The 7,770-nt window shown below is 39.6% G+C and overlaps 1 long non-coding RNA gene across 1 annotated transcript; it reads left to right on the top strand.

Moving 5' to 3' along the window:
* Positions 1-1,539: 1,539 nt before the first annotated feature.
* Positions 1,540-5,106, top strand: LOC121693670. Its single transcript, XR_006025550.1, has 4 exons — positions 1,540-1,762; positions 1,854-1,946; positions 2,598-2,770; positions 4,124-5,106. It is a non-coding gene; the product is annotated as an uncharacterized LOC121693670 (long non-coding RNA).
* Positions 5,107-7,770: the final 2,664 nt, after the last annotated feature.

Raw genomic sequence — 7,770 nt, 5'->3', positions numbered from 1 at the left:
GAAACATAATTATAATAAAGATATCACAAAATACATCTCGCAATGATTAGTTATTCACCATCATTTGCAAATTGGTAATGACGGATACAAGTGATTAGCGAGAGGCAAATATGAAGCACATCTGAAGACGCACTGTCACGAGATGTAAGCGGCAACTCCTCTGCAGGATAAATGTTTTTTATTCAGTCATTCGAACATTATTGGGCTCTGTTAGTTTTAAGTAAAACATGGTTTAGAGGAATAACTGTTCCATATGGTCTCGCATGGCAGCAGATTCCTTGAAATGCGCCGCTGACTATCAAAATACCGATGCGCTGTTTGAAGTTGCGCTGCTTCCTGTCATAGACAGATGTCATTCTCATTGGTTTAAATGATGTTATGCCCAAAACACACCCATGACTGATTAAGAATCATAGGAATGCCTTGTTGCGCCATCCACCCGATGTTTGATAACAAAAACACTCCCAATGTGGACTGGACATCTAACTAAATTTAAATAAGCTTTTGACTAGTGACCATACATTATTATAGACCACAATAATAGGACCCACTGAGTGAGAAAATGGAGTCAGTGGAGTTGGGTGACTGCTCAATTTAGCGTGAGACAAGCAAGTAGGCTACTATGTACTGTGTGTGCACAAGCACATATAGCCTTTTTCACTGAACTTAGCTCTCTAGTGAAATATTTTGTTGCTTGGCAACAGGAGACGCCAAGACTAAGATTGAAACAAATTTTGTGGGTTGAGGATGGATGAACAAAAATAAAAATAAATGATAGAAAACACTTTGATGTTTTTAAATTCGATTAGTTGGTCAAGGAACTGTTGTATGAAAGCGATATGGCCCTGGCCTTGTACCTACAACTGAATCACAGCCATGGAAATATCTGTTACCAACACCACTCTCACTCGTGCCATATTGCTTAATTGTAATATACATAATCCTCAAAATCCAGGTTTGGGGAAATGGTGCCACGGGTAATTTGTCTCAGTAATGGCGTTTTCATAAAAAGGACTGACGTGCAACACCAAGGCATACAATTACCCAGCACACCACAGCACAGAGAACTGAATGCAATCATTTGGATTTTGGATGTGCCTGCTGATTAGACATAAGGCTGATTATTCAGACAATGGTGTGATTCTGTCACTTTTAGCAGATGAGAAAATGATCCCTCTGTACCATGGGCTTGTTCTATGCTGGGCTGCATTGGTGAGAAAAAGGTACCAGTGCCAAATAGATACAAATTCAGAGTGTGATTTCTTAGCGGAGATGAGGAGAGGTGATTTAATTCACTGGTGGATTAAAGCTGGCAGGTCTGTTTTTTGAGTTGCTATGGCAGCACAGTTCCTTGGTATCCCTAATGCCAACTAGCCGGACTGACCAGAATTCAATCATGATGCACAAACACCCTGTGGACAGCCTAAGACGACAGAAAATTACAGATAATTTGCATATTCACGTGTCAGACAGGAAAAGTGTGGTGTCGAGGTCTACATTCTCACATGTATTCAGCATGAGACAGATTCACTCCCTCTGTGAGTTTCAGATTGAACTCTGTCATGACTCCAACTAACTGTCTTTGTTGAAACCGAATAGAAGATCGGTTTACACAATTATTTCACTTCATCTTATAATGATTTTATGACAATTGGTCCATATCCTTAGAGTCATATGAGAGTAGTCACTGTGAACAAAGACACACAAGAGTAATAACCACAGAGTCTTATATCATTTGGACTTTTAACATACAGTTGCCATTGTAAGGACACACTGAGTTTTCAGCAATACAAATCATAATCAGATTTTTTAATTCTCTAGGCTAACCTCGGTTGCTCTTTCTTGTCGCGTAGAGTCTATACCATTAATCCGTGCATTACAAGAATGTGTGTTGCGTCAAGAGGGGTGTTGGACTGAGACACTGGCTTTTCCCATCACCTGTCAAGGTAAGACATTTGTGACATATTTGTCTATTTCCCATGTGTCAATATGTTGTATAACTGTTAAGGAATGGTACAGATGTTTTGGTAACAGCATGTGCATATTTAGTCTAGCTATTTCTGTAGCTATTTATAAACTGAGTCATGCTAATTTTTTACAACTTTTTAATGCCTGCTTATCAGCAACAATTTGATTTAGTTTGTTGTTTACTAATAAAAAAAAGTGAATGGTATAAACACTAAATCTGGATCTCTTAAGATTTTGACATCTTAAATTAATCTTGACCAAAGCATATTTTGGGACAAATATGCATCTTATATGGCCAAATAACTAAACAAATGTATACTAATTAATTAATAAATAATAAATTGTAAAGATACTGTATTGTTACTTCATGAGATGACATTAGATGCAATGTGTCAGTGCTTTATAATTTTTATGAGAAGAAGCACCAAAAATGTTGAGAAGGCAGATGACCCATGATCTACAATAGCACTGTTTGTATTCTTATCTCTCTGCATTATTAGTCTGCTGTGTCATCTGACAGTTTTGTCTCAAATACCAAATTCACCAACGCATCCCATCATTTCTTTCTTATTATATTCTCTCCCTTCACACACACACACACACACACACACTGCCTGTTCTACCCTCAGACACTACAAAGACAGCCAGCTGCTGAGTCATCTCTGTGCCTGAGCCAAATGTGGCCCAGACCTGGCGACTGTCGCCAGGCTCCGAGTCACACCACAGCCACTGTCACACCACCACGACTCAGCAATGAGCTTCCCCTCAGCTTCTGTAAATACCTTCTGTGGAAGCCCAGCACGTACGTGAAAATCCTCTATTGCCTAGAGCGTGTACCAGAGTTTGTGTGGTTTGCATGCTCTGTCAGCATTAATAAACTCCTAGCAAGAGTGCACACAAGGATCCTGTCTGTACAGCTGAACATAATCTTTCTATTCTCTCTGTCTCTTTCCCTCGCCCTCTTCCTCTCCTTCGTCTTGTGCCGTATATCCTCCAGTCCTCCACCCCCTCTTCACCTGCTTTGCACCTTTTCATGCCATACGCTTTCCCACAGTAGCAGAACAAAAGTTTGTTGGAGAAGAAAAAGAAGAAATGCTTACCTTTCTTTCGCTGTAAGATTTTTCCCTCTCTTTCTTCCTCTCTCCCTCCCTCCCTCTCCCTCTTTTCCTTTTTTTATTTATTTCTGAAGTTGCTGAAATACGGTGTTGGCTTCTAACCCAGTTACCTTCTATAAACTGTGCTGGATTCTTGGCAGCCATGCGAGGTTCGTCTGAGGACAATGCAGAGCTAGAAAAACACCCAGTGCCTCCCGCATACTCATTGGGTTGGCTCACCTCCAGAAGCCCAGCATTGATGGAATATCATAAAGAGAGTCACCAGAGAGCAATTTCATGATAATCATCAATGCCGGCTTCTCTCTTTGGATTCAACCATCACCCCACACACACACACACACACACACACACACACACACACACACACACACACACACACTATACTCTACACACTCACTGATACACTGCTCATAAACTATTAAATGAAACGCTGTGATTCAACCCCATCTCACATCCCCACCCCCCTCCACCCACACCCCACTCTTGTCAGCAGTGAATCAAAGCAGGGTAGCTCCCGTTCAACTTGAATGAACTTCCTAGCAGCCCCTCGCTTATCTGAGCCGTGCTTAACCACTGAATCACAACACATCGACATCGTTATCTACCTTCCCATCGCGAAGATCTGATAGAGAGAGCAACAGTGTTCTTGGTAGGCACATTTGTTTGTCTTTACCCTTTCTTTCTTTCTTTCTTTCTTTTTCTCTCTCTCTCCATGCTTCTCCCCCATTCTTTTCTCTCCCTCTTTCTTTTCTGACACAGATCCCCCCTCTCTTGTCATTGGCTCTGCACAATCGACATAATGTTTGCTCACACTCTCCATAGAGGTGACACTCTTGTATCAGTGAGCATAAACCGTCAGAAGAATGATCTGACATAAGAACTGGTTTGTCTGAGCAACACATCCACAGTGCATGATTTATATAGTATGTATATGTGATATATTGAATACGATGCATACAATCTTATGTTACTAATCTGAGGTGAGAGGCTGGTATTTCAAATTCATCTTTTGGGGCCCTGTGTCCCTCAAACATCTGCAGGGGGCTTAACGTCTGGAGTTCAGGATGGAGAGAGATCCAACTGCCTCGACCGCAAGGCAACAGAGAGATCTATCTCTCAAATCTGCCAGAACATTTTTGGAGATGCCCTGCTGTCTATTGGAAAAAGAAGAAATAAAATGGCCTCTAGGCAATACACATTGCACTGAATAAACAATATCAGACTGAATTAATACCTTAAAATGTGATTTTCACAAGATGACTGACATTTTCACAAGATGGTTGAGGGACATGGAAATTATTTCTTATTTCTGTTTGTTTATAATGACAAACAAACGTGTGCAGGTTGATGTTATGTCTGAAATGCAAGAATGAGCACAGGGCATTATGATTTGTTTCTGCTTGTAAAGTCTGAGGTACCTTTTCCTTGAATAAGATACTCAAGCTAGAGCAATTTTCTGTACCTTTTGTGAGAAAATGTCATTCATCATTCCACAAAACCTGGTAATCAAGGACAATCAGGAAATGTAATGAAAACAAAAGCATTAGCTCCCATATATAAATCTACATTAATGTTCACAGTGTTTTGTACTGTGAAAAGACATACTGAGGCAAAATACTTTGTGGTTAAGGAAACAAGAAATAATTCTAAAAAGCTTTGGTGAGAGTTTCCTACCAAGGATGAAATGAATAATACACAAATGTGGAGCAGAGGGCTGCAGCTGTGATCTTTGGCAGTTTGCGATGAACATTCATTAAGATCTCCTCCTAATTGTCCAGGAACTTCAGAAATGCCTCTCTTTCAATATTCAACCGATAAATTGTTTATGGTAGCACCAACATGAATTGCACTGAAAAAAACTACATATGTGATGCTTGATGATATTAAGCTTAAGCCCCAATGATGGAAAGTTAAGATCATTTAGTTTATTCACATTGGCATAATTATGCCTATTATATAATACTTTTGTTTTCTCAGGATTTACTTGGGAATCCAGCTGACAATAAAAGTTGGTTCAGGCTAAGAGTTTATGGAGCCTTGGTAATCAAAGTTTGAAGATATTTCTTGTACGATGACTTCTCTTCATGGCAAGCTACATGTTAATCTATTTCTTTTCATTTTTGGAAAAATGGTTCATCTCATAATCTGGTTGAAAAGAAAGGGGCTTATGCTATAAGATATGCTTATGTTCTTAAACTACGATGGTTTCGGGAAACAGTCGGCAGTTCCCCGAAAGCATCTTAAGCCTAAGAGCGTCGTAAAGTCCCTCTTACGAACGTCTTAAGATTTGCCGACTGTTTCCCGAAACCATCGTAGCTTAAGAGCGTCGTGAAAACACTCGTAGATCTACAAGTGCTCCAGAGTTGTCGTTACCGGCTAAGAGCGTCTTAACAGTACTTCTCACTGAGGTCACCAACAGGACATACAGAGGAATTACAATTTAGAATACATAATCCAACTTACGTTCCCATTCTTTATTGTGTTTACCTGTGATGAATCAGATTTTAGTGTGCAAAATAGCATAGCCTATAATGGTCATAATAATGTGATGAAAAGCGGACAAAAATGCAATCTAGTTATGAAACGATGAGACGTTGCCAGAATAGTTTGCCATTATCTTTGCTAAGTGAAGGCTATATTTTATTAGGCCTATGAGGTAAAAGCAGAGAAAGGAACATATGTTGTCTGTACTGCATCAAAATCTAAGCCTACACATTTCCTCACTTTCTTACTCAACTTCTTATCTTCAAACGTGTTCTTAAGTGACACCGCGAAAAGTTATTGCATGGTGCAACAATCTAATCTTAAATAATTACAATTATTTATGTCTGTGTGTGGTATATAATCTACTTGGAATGCTTATGATGTCAAAGTGTTTCTATTTTCGTATTGATGTGAATTAATGTGTGATCCGAAGTATAAACGGTAGGCCTATAGCTGTGACGTGCAGTCACCTGACATCACCATCAAATCAGAGGATATTTCAGAACTATTAACGTGGACAGCTCCCCTTAAGAGCATCTTACTTAAGAGCAGTGCACGCACGTTCACGCTACGAGCATGTTCGGGAAACAGTCGGAAAAACCAAACGAACGATCATAAGATGAATCGTAGAAAACCCTCGTAAGAGCGTGTCTCCGTCGTTGTGGGGAAACTGGGCCCTGTACTATGAAAGCCCATGCAAATGAGCTCGTCTTCCGTCACAGTCGAGTAGAGGTCACAGTATCAAACTGCAAAAATAAAGTGTTTTAAAATGCCCAAAAATGAATATGAGGTTAATTGGATGGCTTAATAAAATATCACAAAATACTTAAAGTGAACATTGCATTATTTCATACATTAACAACAGCCTTTTTAAAATCTGTCCTCAATTCATGTCAACTCTGTCAGATATAAGTCAAAATAAATCAGGCATATTTTGGTCAGCTTTTACCCTGAGGACCCCCTTTGACTTCTTTCTGTTGATGGATGCAGCAGTCCAACACATGGGGCCCCTATCATGACATTCTAAAGTGCATCGTCACTCGTCAAAAGTATATTCAAATTTAGTAGGATGTCCAGTTCACATTGGGAGGGGTTTCGTTATCAAAGGTGGAGCGCATGGCGCAACAAGGTGTTTCTAGGTTTTTTAATCAGTCATATGGGTGTGTTTGGGGCGTAACATAATTTAAACCAATGAGAATGACATCTGTCATTCCCTTTAACGGCGCAAAGCGCGATATGTCAAATAAATGCATCGATATTTTGGCATTCAACGGCACATTTGAAGGAGGCTGCTTGCAAGACCGTATGGAATAGTCATTCTTAAACCATGCTTTACTAAAACCTAGCATAGCCTTCACAAATTTGCACTCGTCTATTATTTGAACTCATTGGCAAAGTGAAACTAACTTCACCAAGGTGTCAGTCAACGATGCAGTTACTTTCACTATCAGACAATGGGTTACCATCGAAAACATAGGCTGGAAAAAGCAACACTTACCCTAATATTGCTCAAATGACTAAATAAAACAACAGCAGAGGAGTTGCTTATATCTCGTGACAGTGCGTCTTCAGCTGTGCTCCATACGTGTCTCTCGCCTCTCCCCTAATCACTTTTAACCGTCATTACCAATTTGCAAATGATACTCATCATGAGATGTACAGTATTTCGTAATATCTTTATTCTAATTATGTTTCCCATTGTAATCGTGCAATTTGTAATGCTTTGCATGGACGTGTGCTGGTGTGCGTTCATGAATGATAGAAGGATGGTGCGTGCACCTGCCAATATGACTGTTGACATGCGCTCTTAAAATAGCATATGAACAACTCGCCATTGACTTCTGACCAGGTTTAGGTGGTGTACGATAGCAAAATACCGAATTAAACTTTGTGCGGGTGGAAAACGAGTTTTACGACATGCGCTGGTGTGCAAAATACAGCACCTAAAAATATTCAAAATCCCCTTGGTCACAGATTTTATGTGTCAACACTGTCTCCAAAGAAGGGATGAATTCAATCAATAAGTTTGAAATAAAAGTTGGTATTTTGGTTTAGTTTAGTGGCAGCTGGCAACTGAGGAAAATCAAAATGGCTACCATCTACTACACATGATTAAGTTAAAAAAAAACATGTCGTTTTGTCAACTCCGTCAGATGTCAACTTTATTTAATGAAGTTTTATCTTGGTTTTACTGACTTTTTAG

This window comes from Alosa sapidissima, chromosome 19 (assembly GCF_018492685.1).
Source record: "Alosa sapidissima isolate fAloSap1 chromosome 19, fAloSap1.pri, whole genome shotgun sequence".
Classification (NCBI taxonomy): Eukaryota; Metazoa; Chordata; class Actinopteri; order Clupeiformes; family Clupeidae; genus Alosa; species Alosa sapidissima.
This window is presented reverse-complemented; position numbering and strand designations above follow the sequence as displayed.